Source organism: Eschrichtius robustus, chromosome 1 (genome assembly GCF_028021215.1).
Source record: "Eschrichtius robustus isolate mEscRob2 chromosome 1, mEscRob2.pri, whole genome shotgun sequence".
NCBI classification, from domain to species: Eukaryota; Metazoa; Chordata; class Mammalia; order Artiodactyla; family Eschrichtiidae; genus Eschrichtius; species Eschrichtius robustus.
The window spans coordinates 144,218,447-144,239,978 of NC_090824.1; the positions used below are offsets into that span (position 1 = coordinate 144,218,447).

Sequence of the window (21,532 nt, forward strand, 5' to 3'; positions counted from 1 at the left end):
AGGTCTGTGGACCTCCCTGTTCTTGCGTTTTTCACGGTGAGGTTCTCGAGTGCCTAGTGAGGCTGGAGCAATGGGCAGGGGTGAGCTCGGTTGGGCATCGGAGGAAAGCGGCTGAAGGATTAGGCCTCGCTGCTGCCCTTGTTTGCTTCTCTACTTTAACTCCCGGCACAGTGTTGATGCCAAGTGGGTCATCGTGGAGTGGGGACAGGAACAAGTGCTGAATTTAAACCTGTGTGGATCACTGATGGCCCGCACAGGAAGGTAAGGGAAGATGTGGACATGTCCTTTGTGATGTCGTGGATTAGGCTATCATAATTGGGTTGCAGGTGATGGCCCCGGCTTCCCAAGGATGTGTCATGTTCGTGATTGGCTGGCATCAGCTGCCTTTAGAGGGGATGGCTTTGGCATTTCAGGTGGATGAGGTGAGGTAGGTAACTGTGTAGATTTGGAATCCCATTGCCAGAGGAAAGACACTCAAAGTGTGTCTTGCGAGAAGTAAAGAAGATTGACATGGTGACGCGTCTGTGCTGGCCTCCTTGGAGGATGTTTAGTTATGCGAACATCCCCTTTGGCCGCTTTGTTCCCTTGTTTGGGAATGTGCAAAGCGAAAGTGCTTCTCCCGGGGGGGGCATGACTCGGCTTGCGAACAGCCAGAGTTTTATCTGGAGCAGTCCGTTGGGGGGACAGAGGTGGGGGCACTGTTGCGACACCAGGCGCATTGTCGTGGACAGCCACTGTGCCCTTTCAAGGTTCCAGGTCCCCTCGGGTGGCAAAGGTTGTCCGTTGAAAGTCTGTCTGTGGTCCTCGGGGACAGTGCCTTTGATCACTGTGAGTTCCTCGGTAGTGTCGCTGTGGCAGTGGAGAATTGCCAGTATGCATGGGGTGGGGTGGGCATCATCCAAGCAGACAGGCTTGCGGTGTGTCTTCCCTGCTGTTCAGTGTCTCCGTGTTCGTATGATGTCTGTGGCTTCAAGTAGAGTCGAGCCGCCCTGCAGGCAGGAGGAGGGCACTTAGGACGAGGCTGTGTAGCGTTTGAGCGTTACCTCAGTGCTCAGGGCCGCAAACCCTACCAGTTGGAAGCTTGCCTCTACGTAGCCGGGAAGGTGGCCTAATTTCCGCTGTGGGGTTCCAACCTGTGTCATGGTTGCTGAAGCCCAACACTTCCCATTGAGGGCATTCCCACGGGGTCATGGAAAGTGATTTGGTCTAGTTGGCGAGACGAGGCACTTGGGCCGAAGTCCATTAACACCTTGAGAAGTGCCAGGCTGCATCGTGCTTTTTGGCAATTGCAGGTCAGTGTCAGCCCGCCCATGGGAGGTTACCTTGCTTCCGGGAGCACTGGGAGTGACCCGAAGGGCACATCAGATGTGCTGGTAGGTGGCAGGATCTCCAGGTCCACATAGGTGTGACACCCACGGCCGGGAGGGAGGTCTCGTCCAGTCTTTGTGCTTTGGTCAGAAGGCGTGGCTGTGGGAGAGCGGGAGTCTGTGGCCTATTTCGACAGCCTTGGGGTCAAAGTTCGCATGCGGCCTCATGAAGCTGACAGGGGTCTTTCTCCTTTCAGTTGGGCGTCCAACCAGGGTGCTGTGTATAAACTATGACGTTTACTGTTAGAGGCGTCTGCAGAGGGCCACAGGGACACCCAGAGACCAAGACGCGTATTTAGCGGCACACACAGGAATCCACAAACGCATCCTCGTGCAGAGTCAGAGTCACACACGCCCACACGTGTGAATACACAAATACAGCGTCTCACACACCGAGCAACGTACGTGCGTAACTTCCTTCAGTCGTGCTGAGAGACACACAATCAGTTTTCGGTAAGGGATAGTGGTACTTGGGAAGGAGGTTCCAGGCTCACGCCCAGATTATGTGTTCACAAAAATCATGTTCTCTGAGGACCCTGGTGCAATTTAGAAACCTGCGTGATTTCTGTCCACTTCTCAGGTGCAGTTGCAGCGTAAGGCTGGCTATTGGCAGAGAAGACCTTCGCGTTGTCTGATGTCTGGATGTGCTAAGGAGAACTGGAAAAAGAGGGGCTGGTGCATGTTGCCGAGCATGGCTGTGGATATCTAAGGACGGTAGGCATTCACCCATACTAAGATGTGCCATTGGATATTAGGATTTCCACAGATGGACCCAATGGTTGCAAGAGTGGATTGATTGTTGGTCCTGCTGAGTGGCCTGAGGACTGTGGATTCCCCAGGCAGTTGGAGTATTTCCAGTTCATGGCTCCTCTGCAGAGACCCACGGCCTTCCCTTTTGTGTTCTGCAGCGTCCCAGCATGTGTTTGGATCGATGATGACACCCTTATATGCATTCCTTTTGAAAATCTGAACAAAATGAGTGAGAACGCTCTACCGTCTCCTCATCGAAACTGAGGTCCAGCACGTTTCCTCTCTCGGGAGTACGGGACAGTTAGGAGTGAGGGCCATCGTCCCCTGCTGACAGGCATGCAAACACCACTAAGGGCTCCAGCATTGGAGGGGCTCCTGTCTGAGGGTCGACCATGTCTGCCCATAAGCTGGGTCATCTATGAATCCCCGGTCCCTGCTAAAAGGCCGTTGGGGGAATGCAAGAGGGCAGGCTTTCCTGCTAGTCTTCAGGGTCGGAGTGTGTTCTGGTATAGACCCAGTAAGATTGCAGCTTGGAGAGGTGATTTTTGGACAGGATCACGCTTTGTGCATGCCGCTTCCGAGGTTGATTATGGAAGCCAAAATGAGCAAGCTTCCGTGGTTGGAGCCTGGAGCCTCAGGCCAGGCCTGTGGCCCTCTCTGTTGTTGTGTTTCACGCAGTGAGGTTCTTGACTGCCCGGTGTGGCTGGAGCAGTGGGCGGGCGTGGGCGGGAGTTGGGCGATGGCGGAAGGGGGCTGAAGGTTTAGGCCTCAGTGCTGCCCCTGTCAGCTCCTCTGCTGAAGTTGCCGGCACACTGTTGGCGCTAAGTGGATGTTCGTGGAGTGGGGTGTGGGTCGAGTGAAGCATTTCAGTCTGGGTGGTGGCTGCTGGCCTGGAGAGAAAGGTAAGGTATCATGAGGAAAGGTCCTGTGTGATGTTGTAGGATGGGCTGTCATCATTGGGTTGCAGGCGCTGGCCTCGGCTTCCCAAGAATGTGTCTTGTTCGTGATGGGCTGGCATAAGCTGCCTATGGAGCGGATGGCTTTGGCAGTTCAAGTGGGTGAGTTGAGGTAGGTAAATTGTGTAGAGTTGCAATCCCGTTGCCCGAGGAATGACACCCAAATGGTGTCTTGCGGGAAGTAGGGAAGATCGACATGCTGAGGCGTCTGTGCCGGCCTCCTTGCAGGTAGTTGAGTTATGCGAACATCCCCGTTGGCCGCTTTGTTCCCTTGTTTGGCAATGTGTAAAGCGAAAGTGTTTCTCCCGTGGGGGAATGATGCGACCGGCCAGTGTAGCACGCAGGCCTTTCGAACAGCCAGAGGTTTATCTGGAGCAGTCCATTGGTGGGGCAGAGATGGGGGCCCCATTGCCATGCCTGCTGTGCTGCCGTGGCCAGACACTGTTCCCTTTCAGGTTTCCAAGTCCCCTCACATGACAGAGGTCTTCCGTTGCAAGTCTGTCTGTGGTCCTCGGGGACCATGCCTTTGATCACTGTGAGTTACTCTGTAGTGTCACTGTGGCAGTGGAGAATTTCCAGGATGCATGGGGTGGGATCAGCATCAACGAAGGAGACAGGCTTGTGGTCTGTCTTCCCTGGTGTTCAGTGTTCCCGTATTCTGAAGACGTTTGTGGTTTCCAGTAGGGTCGTGTCGCCCTGTGGGCTGGAGGAGGGCACGTAGGACGAGGCTTTCAAGGGTTTGAGAGTTTCCTTAGGGGTCAGGGCCGTGAACATTCAAGATGGGAGCTGCCTGAGACGTGGCTGGGCATGTGGAGTAGTCTCCGCAAGGTGATCCGACATGGGTCATGGTGGCTGAGGCCCACCACTTCCTGTGGTGGGCATTCCCACGGGTCAATGGAAAGTGATTAGGCCTAGTTGGCGAGAAGTGGCACGTGGGCCCACGTTCGTTAGCCCCTTGAGTGGTTTCAGGCTGCATCTTGGCAGTAGACAGCTGCCGGTCGGAGTCGGCCTGACCATGGGAGTTCCCTTGCTTCTGGAAGTGCTGCGAGTGACCCCAAATGACCATCAGATATACTGGTAGCTGACAGAGTCTCGAGGTGCACGTAGATGTCACAGCCAAGGCCCGGAGGCAGGTCTCGTCCAGGCTGTGTGTTTTTGTCAGAAGGCGTGGCTGTGGGAGAGCGGGAGTCCATGGACAATTTCAACAGCCCCTGGGGGTCAAAGTGTGCCTGCGGCCTCTTGAAGCTAACAGGGGTCTTTCTCCTTTCAGTTGGGCGTCTAACCAGGGTGCTGTGTATAAACTATTTCTTTTATTGTTGGACTCCTCTTCACAGGGCCATAGGGACACACAGAGACCAAGACGCGTATTCAGTGGCACACAGAGAAACCCACAAGCACGTCCGCATGCGCAGTCACAGTCACACATGCCCACACGCGTGAGGACACATATACAGCCTCTCACACACCGGCCAACATATGTGCCTAACTTCCTGCAGTCGTACTATCAGACAGGCAGTCAATTCTCAGTAAGGGATAGAGGTCCTTGGGAAGCAGTTTCAGAGCTCAAGGCCAGGTAAATGTTTGTATGGATCATGTCCTCTGAGGACACCGGTCCACTTATGAAGCCTCGGTGATTTCTGTCCACTTCTCAGGTGCAGTTGCTGGGAAAGGCTGGCCGTCGGCACAAACAAGAAGACTTTCTTGTGCTCTGATGACTGGACGTGCTAAGAAGAACTGGAAAAAGTGAGGCGGGCCCATGTCCCCGAGCATGGTCGTGGATAACTCAGGATGGTAGGTATTCAAGCACCCCAAATGTGCCATTAGGTATTAGGTTTTCCTCAGACGGGCCCAATGGCTGCAAGAGTGGATTGATTGTTCCTCTTGCTGAGTGACCTGAGGGCTGTGGATTCTCCAGGCTTTTGAGGTAGCCCAGGCTCATGGCTCCTGTACAGAGCACCGCGCACACCCCGGTTATGTTCTGCAGCGTCCCAGCATGTGCTTGGATCGATGATGACACCCTTGCATGCATTTCTTGGAAAATCTGAACCAAATGAGTGACAACACTCTACCGTCTCCTCATCGAAACTGAGGTTCAGCACGTTTCCTCTCTCAGGGGGAGAGGACAGTTCGGAATGAGGGCCAGCCTCTCCCGCCGACATGCATGCAAACACCACCAAGGACTCCAGTATTGGAGGGGTTCCTGTCTGAGGTTTGACCGTGTCTGAACATAAGCTGTGTTATCTGTGAATCCCGGGTCCCTGCTGAATGGCTGTTGAGGGAATGCGAGGGGCCAGGCTCTCCTGCTGGTCTTAAGAGTCGGAGTGTGTGCTGTTTTAGGCCCAGTTAGCTTGCAGTTGGGAGGTGAGTTTTGGCCAAGGTCACGCTTCGTGCATGCCATTTTGGGGGTTGATTCTGGAAGCCAAAATGAGCAAGCGTCCCTGGTTGGTGCCTTGAATCTCAGGACAGGTCTGTGGACCTCCCTGTTCTTGCGTTTTTCACGGTGAGGTTCTCGAGTGCCTAGTGAGGCTGGAGCAATGGGCAGGGGTGAGCTCGGTTGGGCATCGGAGGAAAGCGGCTGAAGGATTAGGCCTCGCTGCTGCCCTTGTTTGCTTCTCTACTTTAACTCCCGGCACAGTGTTGATGCCAAGTGGGTCATCGTGGAGTGGGGACAGGAACAAGTGCTGAATTTAAACCTGTGTGGATCACTGATGGCCCGCACAGGAAGGTAAGGGAAGATGTGGACATGTCCTTTGTGATGTCGTGGATTAGGCTATCATAATTGGGTTGCAGGTGATGGCCCCGGCTTCCCAAGGATGTGTCATGTTCGTGATTGGCTGGCATCAGCTGCCTTTAGAGGGGATGGCTTTGGCATTTCAGGTGGATGAGGTGAGGTAGGTAACTGTGTAGATTTGGAATCCCATTGCCAGAGGAAAGACACTCAAAGTGTGTCTTGCGAGAAGTAAAGAAGATTGACATGGTGACGCGTCTGTGCTGGCCTCCTTGGAGGATGTTTAGTTATGCGAACATCCCCTTTGGCCGCTTTGTTCCCTTGTTTGGGAATGTGCAAAGCGAAAGTGCTTCTCCCGGGGGGGGCATGACTCGGCTTGCGAACAGCCAGAGTTTTATCTGGAGCAGTCCGTTGGGGGGACAGAGGTGGGGGCACTGTTGCGACACCAGGCGCATTGTCGTGGACAGCCACTGTGCCCTTTCAAGGTTCCAGGTCCCCTCGTGTGGCAAAGGTTGTCCGTTGAAAGTCTGTCTGTGGTCCTCGGGGACAGTGCCTTTGATCACTGTGAGTTCCTCGGTAGTGTCGCTGTGGCAGTGGAGAATTGCCAGGATGCATGGGGTGGGGTGGGCATCATCCAAGCAGACAGGCTTGCGGTGTGTCTTCCCTGCTGTTCAGTGTCTCCGTGTTCGTATGATGTCTGTGGCTTCAAGTAGAGTCGAGCCGCCCTGCAGGCAGGAGGAGGGCACTTAGGACGAGGCTGTGTAGCGTTTGAGCGTTACCTCAGTGGTCAGGGCCGCAAACCCTAACAGTTGGAAGCTTCCCTATACGTGGCCGGGAAGTTGGCCTAATTTCCGCTGTGGGGTTCCAACCTGTGTCATGGTTGCTGAAGCCCAACACTTCCCATTGAGGGCATTCCCACGGGGTCATGGAAAGTGATTTGGTCTAGTTGGCGAGACGAGGCACTTGGGCCGAAGTCCATTAACACCTTGAGAAGTGCCAGGCTGCATCGTGCTTTTTGGCAATTGCAGGTCAGTGTCAGCCCGCCCATGGGAGGTTACCTTGCTTCCGGGAGCACTGGGAGTGACCCGAAGGGCACATCAGATGTGCTGGTAGGTGGCAGGATCTCCAGGTCCACATAGGTGTGACACCCACGGCCGGGAGGGAGGTCTCGTCCAGTCTTTGTGCTTTGGTCAGAAGGCGTGGCTGTGGGAGAGCGGGAGTCTGTGGCCTATTTCGACAGCCTTGGGGTCAAAGTTCGCATGCGGCCTCATGAAGCTGACAGGGGTCTTTCTCCTTTCAGTTGGGCGTCCAACCAGGGTGCTGTGTATAAACTATGACGTTTACTGTTAGAGGCGTCTGCAGAGGGCCACAGGGACACCCAGAGACCAAGACGCGTATTTAGCGGCACACACAGGAATCCACAAACGCATCCTCGTGCAGAGTCAGAGTCACACACGCCCACACGTGTGAATACACAAATACAGCGTCTCACACACCGAGCAACGTACGTGCGTAACTTCCTTCAGTCGTGCTGTGAGACACACAATCAGTTTTCGGTAAGGGATAGTGGTACTTGGGAAGGAGGTTCCAGGCTCACGCCCAGATTATGTGTTCACAAAAATCATGTTCTCTGAGGACCCTGGTGCAATTTAGAAACCTGCGTGATTTCTGTCCACTTCTCAGGTGCAGTTGCAGCGTAAGGCTGGCTGTTGGCAGAGAAGACCTTCGCGTTGTCTGATGTCTGGATGTGCTAAGGAGAACTGGAAAAAGAGGGGCTGGTGCATGTTGCCGAGCATGGCTGTGGATATCTAAGGACGGTAGGCATTCACCCATACTAAGATGTGCCATTGGATATTAGGATTTCCACAGATGGACCCAATGGTTGCAAGAGTGGATTGATTGTTGGTCCTGCTGAGTGGCCTGAGGACTGTGGATTCCCCAGGCAGTTGGAGTATTTCCAGTTCATGGCTCCTCTGCAGAGACCCACGGCCTTCCCTTTTGTGTTCTGCAGCGTCCCAGCATGTGTTTGGATCGATGATGACACCCTTATATGCATTCCTTTTGAAAATCTGAACAAAATGAGTGAGAACGCTCTACCGTCTCCTCATCGAAACTGAGGTCCAGCACGTTTCCTCTCTCGGGAGTACGGGACAGTTAGGAGTGAGGGCCATCGTCCCCTGCTGACAGGCATGCAAACACCACTAAGGGCTCCAGCATTGGAGGGGCTCCTGTCTGAGGGTCGACCATGTCTGCCCATAAGCTGGGTCATCTATGAATCCCCGGTCCCTGCTAAAAGGCCGTTGGGGGAATGCAAGAGGGCAGGCTTTCCTGCTAGTCTTCAGGGTCGGAGTGTGTTCTGGTATAGACCCAGTAAGATTGCAGCTTGGAGAGGTGATTTTTGGACAGGATCACGCTTTGTGCATGCCGCTTCCGAGGTTGATTATGGAAGCCAAAATGAGCAAGCTTCCGTGGTTGGAGCCTGGAGCCTCAGGCCAGGCCTGTGGCCCTCTCTGTTGTTGTGTTTCACGCAGTGAGGTTCTTGACTGCCCGGTGTGGCTGGAGCAGTGGGCGGGCGTGGGCGGGAGTTGGGCGATGGCGGAAGGGGGCTGAAGGTTTAGGCCTCAGTGCTGCCCCTGTCAGCTCCTCTGCTGAAGTTGCCGGCACACTGTTGGCGCTAAGTGGATGTTCGTGGAGTGGGGTGTGGGTCGAGTGAAGCATTTCAGTCTGGGTGGTGGCTGCTGGCCTGGAGAGAAAGGTAAGGTATCATGAGGAAAGGTCCTGTGTGATGTTGTAGGATGGGCTGTCATCATTGGGTTGCAGGCGCTGGCCTCGGCTTCCCAAGAATGTGTCTTGTTCGTGATGGGCTGGCATAAGCTGCCTATGGAGCGGATGGCTTTGGCAGTTCAAGTGGGTGAGTTGAGGTAGGTAAATTGTGTAGAGTTGCAATCCCGTTGCCCGAGGAATGACACCCAAATGGTGTCTTGCGGGAAGTAGGGAAGATCGACATGCTGAGGCGTCTGTGCCGGCCTCCTTGCAGGTAGTTGAGTTATGCGAACATCCCCGTTGGCCGCTTTGTTCCCTTGTTTGGCAATGTGTAAAGCGAAAGTGTTTCTCCCGTGGGGGAATGATGCGACCGGCCAGTGTAGCACGCAGGCCTTTCGAACAGCCAGAGGTTTATCTGGAGCAGTCCATTGGTGGGGCAGAGATGGGGGCCCCATTGCCATGCCTGCTGTGCTGCCGTGGCCAGACACTGTTCCCTTTCAGGTTTCCAAGTCCCCTCACATGACAGAGGTCTTCCGTTGCAAGTCTGTCTGTGGTCCTCGGGGACCATGCCTTTGATCACTGTGAGTTACTCTGTAGTGTCACTGTGGCAGTGGAGAATTTCCAGGATGCATGGGGTGGGATCAGCATCAACGAAGGAGACAGGCTTGTGGTCTGTCTTCCCTGGTGTTCAGTGTTCCCGTATTCTGAAGACGTTTGTGGTTTCCAGTAGGGTCGTGTCGCCCTGTGGGCTGGAGGAGGGCACGTAGGACGAGGCTTTCAAGGGTTTGAGAGTTTCCTTAGGGGTCAGGGCCGTGAACATTCAAGATGGGAGCTGCCTGAGACGTGGCTGGGCATGTGGAGTAGTCTCCGCAAGGGGATCCGACATGGGTCATGGTGGCTGAGGACCACCACTTCCTGTGGTGGGCATTCCCACGGGTCAATGGAAAGTGATTAGGCCTAGTTGGCGAGAAGTGGCACGTGGGCCCACGTTCGTTAGCCCCTTGAGTGGTTTCAGGCTGCATCTTGGCAGTAGACAGCTGCCGGTCGGAGTCAGCCTGACCATGGGAGTTCCCTTGCTTCTGGAAGTGCTGCGAGTGACCCCAAATGCCCATCAGATATACTGGTAGCTGACAGAGTCTCGAGGTGCACGTAGATGTCACAGCCAAGGCCCGGAGGCAGGTCTCGTCCAGGCTGTGTGTTTTTGTCAGAAGGCGTGGCTGTGGGAGAGCGGGAGTCCATGGACTATTTCAACAGCCCCTGGGGGTCAAAGTGTGCCTGCGGCCTCTTGAAGCTAACAGGGGTCTTTCTCCTTTCAGTTGGGCGTCTAACCAGGGTGCTGTGTATAAACTATTTCTTTTATTGTTGGACTCCTCTTCACAGGGCCATAGGGACACACAGAGACCAAGACGCGTATTCAGTGGCACACAGAGAAACCCACAAGCACGTCCGCATGCGCAGTCACAGTCACACATGCCCACACGCGTGAGGACACATATACAGCCTCTCACACACCGGCCAACATATGTGCCTAACTTCCTGCAGTCGTACTATAAGACAGGCAGTCAATTCTCAGTAAGGGATAGAGGTCCTTGGGAAGCAGTTTCAGAGCTCAAGGCCAGGTAAATGTTTGTATGGATCATGTCCTCTGAGGACACCGGTCCACTTATGAAGCCTCGGTGATTTCTGTCCACTTCTCAGGTGCAGTTGCTGGGAAAGGCTGGCCGTCGGCACAAACAAGAAGACTTTCTTGTGCTCTGATGACTGGACGTGCTAAGAAGAACTGGAAAAAGTGAGGCGGGCCCATGTCCCCGAGCATGGTCGTGGATAACTCAGGATGGTAGGTATTCAAGCACCCCAAATGTGCCATTAGGTATTAGGTTTTCCTCAGACGGGCCCAATGGCTGCAAGAGTGGATTGATTGTTCCTCTTGCTGAGTGACCTGAGGGCTGTGGATTCTCCAGGCTTTTGAGGTAGCCCAGGCTCATGGCTCCTGTACAGAGCCCCGCGCACACCCCGGTTATGTTCTGCAGCGTCCCAGCATGTGCTTGGATAGATGATGACACCCTTGCATGCATTTCTTGGAAAATCTGAACCAAATGAGTGACAACACTCTACCGTCTCCTCATCGAAACTGAGGTTCAGCACGTTTCCTCTCTCAGGGGGAGAGGACAGTTCGGAATGAGGGCCAGCCTCTCCCGCCGACATGCATGCAAACACCACCAAGGACTCCAGTATTGGAGGGGTTCCTGTCTGAGGTTTGACCGTGTCTGAACATAAGCTGTGTTATCTGTGAATCCCGGGTCCCTGCTGAATGGCTGTTGAGGGAATGCGAGGGGCCAGGCTCTCCTGCTGGTCTTAAGAGTCGGAGTGTGTGCTGTTTTAGGCCCAGTTAGCTTGCAGTTGGGAGGTGAGTTTTGGCCAAGGTCACGCTTCGTGCATGCCATTTTGGGGGTTGATTCTGGAAGCCAAAATGAGCAAGCGTCCCTGGTTGGTGCCTTGAATCTCAGGACAGGTCTGTGGACCTCCCTGTTCTTGCGTTTTTCACGGTGAGGTTCTCGAGTGCCTAGTGAGGCTGGAGCAATGGGCAGGGGTGAGCTCGGTTGGGCATCGGAGGAAAGCGGCTGAAGGATTAGGCCTCGCTGCTGCCCTTGTTTGCTTCTCTACTTTAACTCCCGGCACAGTGTTGATGCCAAGTGGGTCATCGTGGAGTGGGGACAGGAACAAGTGCTGAATTTAAACCTGTGTGGATCACTGATGGCCCGCACAGGAAGGTAAGGGAAGATGTGGACATGTCCTTTGTGATGTCGTGGATTAGGCTATCATAATTTGGTTGCAGGTGATGGCCCCGGCTTCCCAAGGATGTGTCATGTTCGTGATTGGCTGGCATCAGCTGCCTTTAGAGGGGATGGCTTTGGCATTTCAGGTGGATGAGGTGAGGTAGGTAACTGTGTAGATTTGGAATCCCATTGCCAGAGGAAAGACACTCAAAGTGTGTCTTGCGAGAAGTAAAGAAGATTGACATGGTGACGCGTCTGTGCTGGCCTCCTTGGAGGATGTTTAGTTATGCGAACATCCCCTTTGGCCGCTTTGTTCCCTTGTTTGGGAATGTGCAAAGCGAAAGTGCTTCTCCCGGGGGGGGCATGACTCGGCTTGCGAACAGCCAGAGTTTTATCTGGAGCAGTCCGTTGGGGGGACAGAGGTGGGGGCACTGTTGCGACACCAGGCGCATTGTCGTGGACAGCCACTGTGCCCTTTCAAGGTTCCAGGTCCCCTCGTGTGGCAAAGGTTGTCCGTTGAAAGTCTGTCTGTGGTCCTCGGGGACAGTGCCTTTGATCACTGTGAGTTCCTCGGTAGTGTCGCTGTGGCAGTGGAGAATTGCCAGGATGCATGGGGTGGGGTGGGCATCATCCAAGCAGACAGGCTTGCGGTGTGTCTTCCCTGCTGTTCAGTGTCTCCGTGTTCGTATGATGTCTGTGGCTTCAAGTAGAGTCGAGCCGCCCTGCAGGCAGGAGGAGGGCACTTAGGACGAGGCTGTGTAGCGTTTGAGCGTTACCTCAGTGGTCAGGGCCGCAAACCCTAACAGTTGGAAGCTTCCCTATACGTGGCCGGGAAGTTGGCCTAATTTCCGCTGTGGGGTTCCAACCTGTGTCATGGTTGCTGAAGCCCAACACTTCCCATTGAGGGCATTCCCACGGGGTCATGGAAAGTGATTTGGTCTAGTTGGCGAGACGAGGCACTTGGGCCGAAGTCCATTAACACCTTGAGAAGTGCCAGGCTGCATCGTGCTTTTTGGCAATTGCAGGTCAGTGTCAGCCCGCCCATGGGAGGTTACCTTGCTTCCGGGAGCACTGGGAGTGACCCGAAGGGCACATCAGATGTGCTGGTAGGTGGCAGGATCTCCAGGTCCACATAGGTGTGACACCCACGGCCGGGAGGGAGGTCTCGTCCAGTCTTTGTGCTTTGGTCAGAAGGCGTGGCTGTGGGAGAGCGGGAGTCTGTGGCCTATTTCGACAGCCTTGGGGTCAAAGTTCGCATGCGGCCTCATGAAGCTGACAGGGGTCTTTCTCCTTTCAGTTGGGGGTCCAACCAGGGTGCTGTGTATAAACTATGACGTTTACTGTTAGAGGCGTCTGCAGAGGGCCACAGGGACACCCAGAGACCAAGACGCGTATTTAGCGGCACACACAGGAATCCACAAACGCATCCTCGTGCAGAGTCACAGTCACACACGCCCACACGTGTGAATACACAAATACAGCGTCTCACACACCGAGCAACGTACGTGCGTAACTTCCTTCAGTCGTGCTGTGAGACACACAATCAGTTTTCGGTAAGGGATAGTGGTACTTGGGAAGGAGGTTCCAGGCTCACGCCCAGATTATGTGTTCACAAAAATCATGTTCTCTGAGGACCCTGGTGCAATTTAGAAACCTGCGTGATTTCTGTCCACTTCTCAGGTGCAGTTGCAGCGTAAGGCTGGCTGTTGGCAGAGAAGACCTTCGCGTTGTCTGATGTCTGGATGTGCTAAGGAGAACTGGAAAAAGAGGGGCTGGTGCATGTTGCCGAGCATGGCTGTGGATATCTAAGGACGGTAGGCATTCACCCATACTAAGATGTGCCATTGGATATTAGGATTTCCACAGATGGACCCAATGGTTGCAAGAGTGGATTGATTGTTGGTCCTGCTGAGTGGCCTGAGGACTGTGGATTCCCCAGGCAGTTGGAGTATTTCAAGTTCATGGCTCCTCTGCAGAGACCCACGGCCTTCCCTTTTGTGTTCTGCAGCGTCCCAGCATGTGTTTGGATCGATGATGACACCCTTATATGCATTCCTTGGAAAATCTGAACAAAATGAGTGAGAACGCTCTACCGTCTCCTCATCGAAACTGAGGTCCAGCACGTTTCCTCTCTCGGGAGTACGGGACAGTTAGGAGTGAGGGCCAACGTCCCCTGCTGACAGGCATGCAAACACCACTAAGGGCTCCAGCATTGGAGGGGCTCCTGTCTGAGGGTCGACCATGTCTGCCCATAAGCTGGGTCATCTATGAATCCCCGGTCCCTGCTAAAAGGCCGTTGGGGGAATGCAAGAGGGCAGGCATTCCTGCTAGTCTTCAGGGTCGGAGTGTGTTCTGGTATAGACCCAGTAAGATTGCAGCTTGGAGAGGTGATTTTTGGACAGGATCACGCTTTGTGCATGCCGCTTCCGAGGTTGATTATGGAAGCCAAAATGAGCAAGCTTCCGTGGTTGGAGCCTGGAGCCTCAGGCCAGGCCTGTGGCCCTCTCTGTTGTTGTGTTTCACGCAGTGAGGTTCTTGACTGCCCGGTGTGGCTGGAGCAGTGGGCGGGCGTGGGCGGGAGTTGGGCGATGGCGGAAGGGGGCTGAAGGTTTAGGCCTCAGTGCTGCCCCTGTCAGCTCCTCTGCTGAAGTTGCCGGCACACTGTTGGCGCTAAGTGGATGTTCGTGGAGTGGGGTGTGGGTCGAGTGAAGCATTTCAGTCTGGGTGGTGGCTGCTGGCCTGGAGAGAAAGGTAAGGTATCATGAGGAAAGGTCCTGTGTGATGTTGTAGGATGGGCTGTCATCATTGGGTTGCAGGCGCTGGCCTCGGCTTCCCAAGAATGTGTCTTGTTCGTGATGGGCTGGCATAAGCTGCCTATGGAGCGGATGGCTTTGGCAGTTCAAGTGGGTGAGTTGAGGTAGGTAAATTGTGTAGAGTTGCAATCCCGTTGCCCGAGGAATGACACCCAAATGGTGTCTTGCGGGAAGTAGGGAAGATCGACATGCTGAGGCGTCTGTGCCGGCCTCCTTGCAGGTAGTTGAGTTATGCGAACATCCCCGTTGGCCGCTTTGTTCCCTTGTTTGGCAATGTGTAAAGCGAAAGTGTTTCTCCCGTGGGGGAATGACGCGACCGGCCAGTGTAGCACGCAGGCCTTTCGAACAGCCAGAGGTTTATCTGGAGCAGTCCATTGGTGGGGCAGAGATGGGGGCCCCATTGCCATGCCTGCTGTGCTGCCGTGGCCAGACACTGTTCCCTTTCAGGTTTCCAAGTCCCCTCACATGACAGAGGTCTTCCGTTGCAAGTCTGTCTGTGGTCCTCGGGGACCATGCCTTTGATCACTGTGAGTTACTCGGTAGTGTCACTGTGGCAGTGGAGAATTTCCAGGATGCATGGGGTGGGATCAGCATCAACGAAGGAGACAGGCTTGTGGTCTGTCTTCCCTGGTGTTCAGTGTTCCCGTATTCTGAAGACGTTTGTGGTTTCCAGTAGGGTCGTGTCGCCCTGTGGGCTGGAGGAGGGCACGTAGGACGAGGCTTTCAAGGGTTTGAGAGTTTCCTTAGGGGTCAGGGCCGTGAACATTCAAGATGGGAGCTGCCTGAGACGTGGCTGGGCATGTGGAGTAGTCTCCGCAAGGTGATCCGACATGGGTCTTGGTGGCTGAGGCCCACCACTTCCTGTGGTGGGCATTCCCACGGGTCAATGGAAAGTGATTAGGCCTAGTTGGCGAGAAGTGGCACGTGGGCCCACGTTCGTTAGCCCCTTGAGTGGTTTCAGGCTGCATCTTGGCAGTAGACAGCTGCCGGTCGGAGTCGGCCTGACCATGGGAGTTCCCTTGCTTCTGGAAGTGCTGCGAGTGACCCCAAATGCCCATCAGATATACTGGTAGCTGACAGAGTCTCGAGGTGCACGTAGATGTCACAGCCAAGGCCCGGAGGCAGGTCTCGTCCAGGCTGTGTGTTTTTGTCAGAAGGCGTGGCTGTGGGAGAGCGGGAGTCCATGGACTATTTCAACAGCCCCTGGGGGTCAAAGTGTGCCTGCGGCCTCTTGAAGCTAACAGGGGTCTTTCTCCTTTCAGTTGGGCGTCTAACCAGGGTGCTGTGTATAAACTATTTCTTTTATTGTTGGACTCCTCTTCACAGGGCCATAGGGACACACAGAGACCAAGACGCGTATTCAGTGGCACACAGAGAAACCCACAAGCACGTCCGCATGCGCACTCACAGTCACACATGCCCACACGCGTGAGGACACATATACAGCCTCTCACACACCGGCCAACATATGTGCCTAACTTCCTGCAGTCGTACTATCAGACAGGCAGTCAATTCTCAGTAAGGGATAGAGGTCCTTGGGAAGCAGTTTCAGAGCTCAAGGCCAGGTAAATGTTTGTATGGATCATGTCCTCTGAGGACACCGGTCCACTTATGAAGCCTCGGTGATTTCTGTCCACTTCTCAGGTGCAGTTGCTGGGAAAGGCTGGCCGTCGGCACAAACAAGAAGACTTTCTTGTGCTCTGATGACTGGACGTGCTAAGAAGAACTGGAAAAAGTGAGGCGGGCCCATGTCCCCGAGCATGGTCGTGGATAACTCAGGATGGTAGGTATTCAAGCACCCCAAATGTGCCATTAGGTATTAGGTTTTCCTCAGACGGGCCCAATGGCTGCAAGAGTGGATTGATTGTTCCTCTTGCTGAGTGACCTGAGGGCTGTGGATTCTCCAGGCTTTTGAGGTAGCCCAGGCTCATGGCTCCTGTACAGAGCACCGCGCACACCCCGGTTATGTTCTGCAGCGTCCCAGCATGTGCTTGGATCGATGATGACACCCTTGCATGCATTTCTTGGAAAATCTGAACCAAATGAGTGAGAACACTCTACCGTCTCCTCATCGAAACTGAGGTTCAGCACGTTTCCTCTCTCAGGGGGAGAGGACAGTTCGGAATGAGGGCCAGCCTCTCCCGCCGACATGCATGCAAACACCACCAAGGACTCCAGTATTGGAGGGGTTCCTGTCTGAGGTTTGACCGTGTCTGAACATAAGCTGTGTTATCTGTGAATCCCGGGTCCCTGCTGAATGGCTGTTGAGGGAATGCGAGGGGCCAGGCTCTCCTGCTGGTCTTAAGAGTCGGAGTGTGTGCTGTTTTAGGCCCAGTTAGCTTGCAGTTGGGAGGTGAGTTTTGGCCAAGGTCACGCTTCGTGCATGCCATTTTGGGGGTTGATTCTGGAAGCCAAAATGAGCAAGCGTCCCTGGTTGGTGCCTTGAATCTCAGGACAGGTCTGTGGACCTCCCTGTTCTTGCGTTTTTCACGGTGAGGTTCTCGAGTGCCTAGTGAGGCTGGAGCAATGGGCAGGGGTGAGCTCGGTTGGGCATCGGAGGAAAGCGGCTGAAGGATTAGGCCTCGCTGCTGCCCTTGTTTGCTTCTCTACTTTAACTCCCGGCACAGTGTTGATGCCAAGTGGGTCATCGTGGAGTGGGGACAGGAACAAGTGCTGAATTTAAACCTGCGTTGATCACTGATGGCCCACACAGGAAGGTAAGGGAAGATGTGGACATGTCCTTTGTGATGTCGTGGATTAGGCTATCATAATTGGGTTGCAGGTGCTGGCCTCGGCTTCCCAAGGATGTGTCATGTTCGTGATTGGCTGGCATCAGCTGCCTATGGAGGAGATGGCTTCGACAGTTCAAGTGGATGAGGTGAGGTAGGTAACTGTGTAGAGTTGGAATGCCATTGCCAGAGAAAAGACACCCAAAGGGTGTCTTGCGAGAAGTAAAGAAGATTGACATGGTGACGCGTCTGTGCTGTCCTCCTTGGAGGATGCTTAGTTATGCGAACATCCCCTTTGGCCGCTTTGTTCCCTTGTTTGGGAATGTGCAAAGCAAAAGTGCTTCTCCCGGGGGGCGGCATGACTCGGCTTGCGAACAGCCAGAGGTTGATCTGGAGCAGTTCGTTGGGGAGACAGAGGTGGGGGCACTGTTGCGACACCAGGCGCACTGTCGTGGACAGCCACTGTGCCCATTCAATGTTCCAGGTCCCCTCGTGTGGCAAAGGTTTTCCGTTGAAAGTCTGTCTCTGGTCCTCGGGGAAAGTGCCTTTGATCACTGTGAGTTCCTCGGTAGTGTCGCTGTGGCAGTGGAGAATTGCCAGGATGTATGGGGTGGGGTGGGCATCATCAAAGCAGACAGGCTTGCGGTGTGTCTTCCCTGCTGTTCAGTGTCTCCGTGTTCGCATGATGTCTTGGCTTCAAGTAGAGTCGAGTCGCCCTGCAGGCAGGAGGAGGGCACTTAGGACGAGGCTGTGTAGCGTTTGAGCGTTTCCTCAGTGCTCAGGGCCGCAAACCCTACCAGTTGGAAGCTTGCCTCTACGTGGCCGGGAAGGTGGCCTAATTTCCGCTGTGGGGTTCCAACCTGTATCATGGTTTCTAAAGCCCAACACTTCCCATTGAGGGCTTCCCAAGGGGTCATGGAAAGTGATTTGGTCTAGTTGTCGAGATGAGGCATTTGGGCCGAAGTCCATTAACCCCTTGAGAAGTGCCAGGCTGCATCGTGCCTGTCGGCAACTGCAGGTCGGTGTCAGCCCGCCCATGGGAGTTTACCTTGCTTCCGGGAACACTGGGAGTGACCCCAAGGGCACATCAGATGTGGTGGGAGGTGGCAGGATCTCCAGGTCCACATAGGTGTGACAACCACGGCCGGGAGGGAGGTCTAGTCTAGTCTTTGTGCTTTGGTCAGAAGGCGTGGCTGTGGGAGAGCGGGAGTCTGTGGCCTATTTCGACAGCCTTGGGGTCAAAGTTCGCATGCGGCCTCATGAAGCTGACAGGGGTCTTTCTCCTTTCAGTTGGGGGTCCAACCAGGGTGCTGTGTATAAACTATGACGTTTACTGTTAGAGGCGTCTGCAGAGGGCCACAGGCACACCCAGAGACCAAGACGCGTATTTAGTGGCACACACAGGAATCCACAAACTCATCCTCGTGCACAATCACAGTCACACACGCCCACACGTGTGAATACACACATACAGCGTCTAACACACCGAGCAACGTACGTGCGTAACTTCCTTCAGTCGTGCTGAGAGACACACAATCAGTTTTCGGTAAGGGATAGTGGTACTTGGGAAGGAGGTTCCAGGCTCACGCCCAGATTATGTGTTCACAAAAATCATGTTCTCTGAGGACCCTGGTGCAATTTAGAAACCTGCGTGATTTCTGTCCACTTCTCAGGTGCAGTTGCAGCGTAAGGCTGGCTGTTGGCAGAGAAGAAGACCTTCGCATTGTGTGATGACTGGATGTGCTAAGGAGAACTGGAAAAATTGGGGCGGGTGAATGTTGCCGAGCATGGCTGTGGATATCTCAGGACGGTAGGCATTCACCCATACTAAGATGTGCCATTGGATATTAGGATTTCCACAGATGGGCCCAATGGTTGCAAGAGTGGATTGATTGTTTGTCCTGCTGAGTGGCCTGAGGACTGTGGATTCCCCAGGCAGTTGGAGTACTTCCAGGTCATGGCTCCTCTGCAGAGACCCACGGCCTTCCCTTTTGTGTTCTGCAGCGTCCCAGCATGTGCTTGGATCGATGATGACACCCTTGTATGCATTCCTTGGAAAATCTGAACAAAATGAGTGAGAACGCTCTATCGTCTCCTCATCGAAACTGAGGTCCAGCACGTTTCCTCTCTCGGGAGTACGGGACAGTTAGGAGTGAGGGCCACCGTCCCCTGCTGACAGGCATGCAAACACCACTAAGGGCTCCAGCATTGGAGGGGCTCCTGTCTGAGGGTCGACCATGTCTGCCCATAAGTTGGGTCAACTAGGAATCCCCGGTCCCTTCTAAAAGGCCGTTGAGGGAATGCAAGAGGGCAGGCTTTCCTGCTAGTCTTCAGGGTCGGAGTGTTTTCTGGTATAGACCCAGTAAGCTTGCAGCTTGGAGAGTTGATTTTTGGACAGGATCACGCTTTGTGCATTCCACTTCCGAGGTTGATTATGGAAGCCAAAATGAGCAAGCTTCCCTGGAGGGAGCCTGGAGCCTCAGGCCAGGCCTGTGGCCCTCTCTGTTGTTGTGTTTCGCGCAGTGAGGTTCTTGATTGCCTGGTGTGGCTGGAGCAGTGGGTGGGCGTGTGCTGGTGTTGGGCGATGGCGGAAGGGGGCTGATGGTTTAGACCTCAGTGCTGCCCCTGTCAGCTCCTCTGCTGAAGTTGCCGGCACACTGTTGGTGCTAAGTGGATGTTCGTGGAGTGGGGTGTGGTTCGAGTGAAGCATTTCAGCCTGGGTGGTGGCTGCTGGCCTGGAGGGAAAGGTAAGGTATCATGAGGAAAGGTCCTGTGTGATATCGTGGGATGGGCTGTCATCATTGGGTTGCAGTCGCTGGTCTCGGCTTCCCAAGAATGTGTCTTGTTCGTGATGGGCTGGCATAAGCTGCCTATGGAGCAGATGGCTTTGGCAGTTCAAGTGGGTGAGTTGAGGTAGGTAACTTGTGTAGAGTTGCGATCCCGTTGCCCGAGGAATGACACCCAAAGGCTGTCTTGTGGGAAGTAGGGAAGATCGACATGGTGAGGCGTCTGTGCCGGCCTCCTTGCAGGTAGTTGAGTTATGCGAACATCCCCTTTGGCCGCTTTGTTCCCTTTTTTGGCAATGTGTAAAGCGAAACTGTTTCTCCCATGGGGGAATGACGCGACCGGCCAGTGTAGCACGCAGGCCTTTCGAACAGCCAGAGGTTTATCTGGAGCAGTCCATTGGTGGGGCAGAGATGGGGGCCCCATTGCCATACCTGCTGTGCTGCCGTGGCCAGCCACTTTTCCCTTTCAGGCTTCCAAGTCCCCTCGCATGGCAGAGGTCTTCCGTTGCAAGTCTGTCTGTGGTCCTCGGGGACCATGCCTTTGATCACTGTGAGTTACTCGGTAGTGTCACTGTGGCAGTGGAGAATTTCCAGGATGCATGGGGTGGGATCAGCATCAGCGAAGGAGACAGGCTTGTGGTCTGTCTTCCCTGGTGTTCAGTGTTCCCGTGTTCTGAAGATATTTGTGGTTTCCAGTAGGGTCGTGTCGCCCTGTGGGCTAGAGGAGGGCACGTAGGACGAGGCTTTCAAGGGTTTGAGAGTTTCCTTAGGGGTCAGGGCCTTGAACATTCAAGATGGGAGCTGCCTGAGACGTGGCTGGGCATGTGGAGTAGTCTCCGCCATGGGGATCCGACATGGGTCATGGTGGCTGAGTCCCGCCACTTCCAGTGGTGGGCATTCCCACGGGTCAATGGAAAGTGATTAGGCCTAGTTGGCGAGAAGTGGCACGTGGGCCCACGTTCGTTAGCCCCTTGAGTGGTTTCAGGCTGCATCTTGGCAGTAGACAGCTGCCGGTCGGTGTCGGCCTGACCATGGGAGTTCCCTTGCTTCCGGAAGTGCTGTGAGTGACCCCAAATGCCCATCAGATATACTGGTAGCTGACAGAGTCTCGAGGTGCACGTAGATGTCACAGCCAAGGCCCGGAGGCAGGTCTCGTCCAGGCTGTGTGTTTTTGTCAGAAGGCGTGGCTGTGGGAGAGCGGGAGTCCATGGACTCTTTCAACAGACCCTGGGGGTCAAAGTTTCCCTGTGGCCTCTTGAAGCTGACAAGGGTCTTTCTCCTTTCTGTTGGGGGTCTAACCAGGGTCCTCTGTATAAACTATTTCTTTTATTGTTGGACTCCTCTTCACAGGGCCATAGGGACACACAGAGACCAAGACGCGTATTCAGCAGCACACAGAGAAACCCACAAGCACGTCCGCATGCGCAGTCACAGTCACACATGCCCACACGCGTGAGCACACATATACAGCCTCTCACACACCGGGCAAAGTATGTGCCTAACTTCTTGCAGTCGTACTATCAGACAGGCAGTCAATTCTCGGTAAGGGATAGAGGTCCTTGGGAAGCAGTTTCAGAGCTCAAGGCCAGGTAAATGTTTGTATGGATCATGTCCTCTGAGGACACCGGTCCACTTATGAAGCCTCGGTGATTTCTGTCAACTTCTCAGGGCCAGTTGCTGGGAAAGGCTGGCCGTCGGCACAAACAAGAAGACCTTCGTGTGCTCTGATGACTGGACGTGCTAAGAAGAACTGAAAAAAGTGAGGCGGGCCCATGTCCCCGAGCATGGTCGTGGATAACTCAGGATGGTAGGTATTCAAGCACCCCAAATGTGCCATTAGGTATTAGGTTTTCCTCAGACGGG

General features: G+C 54.3%; 7 non-coding genes across 7 annotated transcripts; all 7 read left to right on the top strand.

Annotated features, from left to right (window-relative positions):
- Positions 1-2,292: 2,292 nt before the first annotated feature.
- Positions 2,293-2,386, top strand: LOC137754570 (small nucleolar RNA SNORD116). The gene has a single exon (XR_011071890.1). It is a non-coding gene; the product is annotated as a small nucleolar RNA SNORD116 (small nucleolar RNA).
- A 2,688-nt stretch (positions 2,387-5,074) lies between these two features.
- LOC137750127 (small nucleolar RNA SNORD116) lies at positions 5,075-5,167 on the top strand. The gene has a single exon (XR_011070376.1). It is a non-coding gene; the product is annotated as a small nucleolar RNA SNORD116 (small nucleolar RNA).
- A 2,662-nt stretch (positions 5,168-7,829) lies between these two features.
- LOC137754574 (small nucleolar RNA SNORD116) lies at positions 7,830-7,923 on the top strand. The gene has a single exon (XR_011071891.1). It is a non-coding gene; the product is annotated as a small nucleolar RNA SNORD116 (small nucleolar RNA).
- Positions 7,924-10,611: 2,688 nt separating this feature from the next.
- LOC137751465 (small nucleolar RNA SNORD116) lies at positions 10,612-10,704 on the top strand. Its single transcript, XR_011070805.1, has one exon. It is a non-coding gene; the product is annotated as a small nucleolar RNA SNORD116 (small nucleolar RNA).
- Positions 10,705-13,366: 2,662 nt separating this feature from the next.
- LOC137753555 (small nucleolar RNA SNORD116) lies at positions 13,367-13,459 on the top strand. Its single transcript, XR_011071507.1, has one exon. It is a non-coding gene; the product is annotated as a small nucleolar RNA SNORD116 (small nucleolar RNA).
- A 2,688-nt stretch (positions 13,460-16,147) lies between these two features.
- Positions 16,148-16,240, top strand: LOC137749601 (small nucleolar RNA SNORD116). Its single transcript, XR_011070228.1, has one exon. It is a non-coding gene; the product is annotated as a small nucleolar RNA SNORD116 (small nucleolar RNA).
- Positions 16,241-18,904: 2,664 nt separating this feature from the next.
- Positions 18,905-18,997, top strand: LOC137753840 (small nucleolar RNA SNORD116). Its single transcript, XR_011071598.1, has one exon. It is a non-coding gene; the product is annotated as a small nucleolar RNA SNORD116 (small nucleolar RNA).
- The last annotated feature ends 2,535 nt before the right edge of the window (positions 18,998-21,532 follow it).